Genomic DNA, 2,309 nt, shown 5'->3' with positions numbered 1-2,309 from the left:
AGTCCCCAGTTAGAGGTGTCCAGAGCTCTTAAGCACACTCTTTTTGCTTTGGATCACGACTTTAACTACTCAGTCTCAAGCTTTTCACTTGGACCTGCATGCCACAAGCACATGATTAGGGACAGCTTGATTTAGCCGCTTAGGCCTGGATTTTATTTCCTTGGGCCCTCCTACCTATTGATACTCAAAGCCTTGGATCCTTTTTACCCTTGCCTTTTGGTTTTAAGGGCTATTGGCTTTTTCTGCTTGCTTTTTCTTTCTTTAAAATTTTTTTCCGCAAGCCTTTGCTATTCACTACTTTTTCTTGCTTCAAGAATCATTTCATGATTTTTCAGATTATCAATAACATTTCTCTTTGTTCATCATTCTTTCAAGAGCCAACAATTTTAACATTCATAAACAACAAGATCAAAATTATGCACTGTTTAAGCATTCATTCAGAAAATAAAAAGTATTGTCACCACATCAATATAATTAAAATAATTTCAAGGACAATTTTCGAAATTTATGTACTTGTTCTTTTGAATTAAAAATATTTTTCATTTAAGATAAGTGAAGGATTTATGGAATTTATTCATAGCTTTAAGACATAGTTACTCAATACTAATTATCATGAGGTAGAGACACAAAACATTGATATACATATAGCATAAAAATCGAAAAACAGAGAAATAAGAACAAGGAAGTTAAGGAATGAGTCCACCTTAGTGAGGGCGGTGCATTTTAAAGGACAAATGGTGCTTTTTGAGCTCCTTTATGTCTCTTCCTTGCTTCTGTTGCATGATCCCTAGTGATTTTGGTGTTCCTATCCTTAGTTGCTCCCAATAATTATGTGGAGGAACATGTATCCCCTGAGGTATCTCAGGGATTTCTTGATGAGGGAATTCCTTATGCCCTCTTGATGTGAAGTCAAATGCTCTATTACTGAGCTATGGACCCTTGAGATGAAACTCTCCATTTCCCATGACTCAGAGGTGGAAGCAATTGTCTTCCCTTTTCTATTCTCTCTTTTTTTTTTGAGGTTTCTCTGGCCTTAGGTGCCATCAATGGTTATGGAAAAGCAAAAAAAAAAGCTATGTTTTTACCACACTAAACTTAGAATGTTGCTCGCCCTCGAGCAAAAGAAGAAAGAATAGAAGAATGAGAAGAAGATATGAGGGAGAGGGAGAGATGTTTGTGTTTCGGCCATGTGGGTGGGTTTTGGTGTTAAGGATGGATGTGAGTGGTGAAGAAGAGAGAAGGTGAGTTGAGGTAGGTGGGGATCCTGTGGGGTCCACAGATCCTGAGATGATCTTGTGGGGTCCACAGATCCTAAGGTGTCAAGGATTTACATCCCTGTACCAATGAGTCGTGTAAAACGCCCTCTGCATGCAATCCTGGCGTTTAACGCCAGATTGGTGCTTGTTTCTGGCGTTAAACGCCAGCTCTAAGCTTGTTCTAGGCGTTCAACACCCGTCTGCAGCATGTTTCTGGCGTTGAACACCAGCTTTTCTCAATGTGCAATCCTCGCGTTTAAACACCAGATTGCTGCATGTTTCTGGCATTCAGTGCCAGATCCATGCTCTATTCTGGCGTTGAACACCAGCCAGATGCTCCTTACTGGCGTTTAAACGCCAGTAAGTCCTTCCTCCAGGGTGTGATTTTTCTTCTGCTGTTTTTTATTCTATTTTTAATTTTAGTATTTTTTTCGTGACTCTACATGATCATGAACTTAATAAAACATAAAAGAACAATAAAAAGAAAAATAAAATTAGATAAATAAAAATTGGGTTACCTCCCAATAAGCACTTCTTTAATGTCAATAGCTTGACAGTGGGCTCTCATTGAGCCACACAGGTGATCAGGTCAATGTTGTAGACTCCCAACACCAAACTTAGAGTTTGGCTGTGGCCTCCCAACACCAAACTTAGAGGTTGATTGTGGGGGTTTTGTTTGACTCTGTACTGAGAGAAGCTCTGCATGCTTACTCTCCCTTGTTACAGAAGGATATCCGTGTGCCTTAAACACAAGGTAGTCCTCATTCAATTGAAGGACTAATTCTCCTCTGTTAACATCTATCACAGCTTCTGCTGTGGCTAGGAAAGGTCTTCCAAGGATGATGCATTCATCCTCCTCCTTCCTAGTGTCTAAGATTATGAAATCAGTAGGAATGTAAAGGCCTTTAACCTTTACCAACACGTCCTCTACTAATCCAAAAGCTTGTCTTACTGACTTGTCTGCCAATTGTAATGAGATTAAGGCAGGCTGTACCTCAATGATCCCCAACTTCTCCATTACAGAGAGTGGCATAAGATTTATGCCTGACCCTT

This window comes from Arachis duranensis, chromosome 6, assembly GCF_000817695.3.
Source record: "Arachis duranensis cultivar V14167 chromosome 6, aradu.V14167.gnm2.J7QH, whole genome shotgun sequence".
NCBI classification, from domain to species: Eukaryota; Viridiplantae; Streptophyta; class Magnoliopsida; order Fabales; family Fabaceae; genus Arachis; species Arachis duranensis.
The sequence above is the reverse complement of the archived record's forward strand: the minus strand, read 5'-3'. Positions refer to the sequence as shown.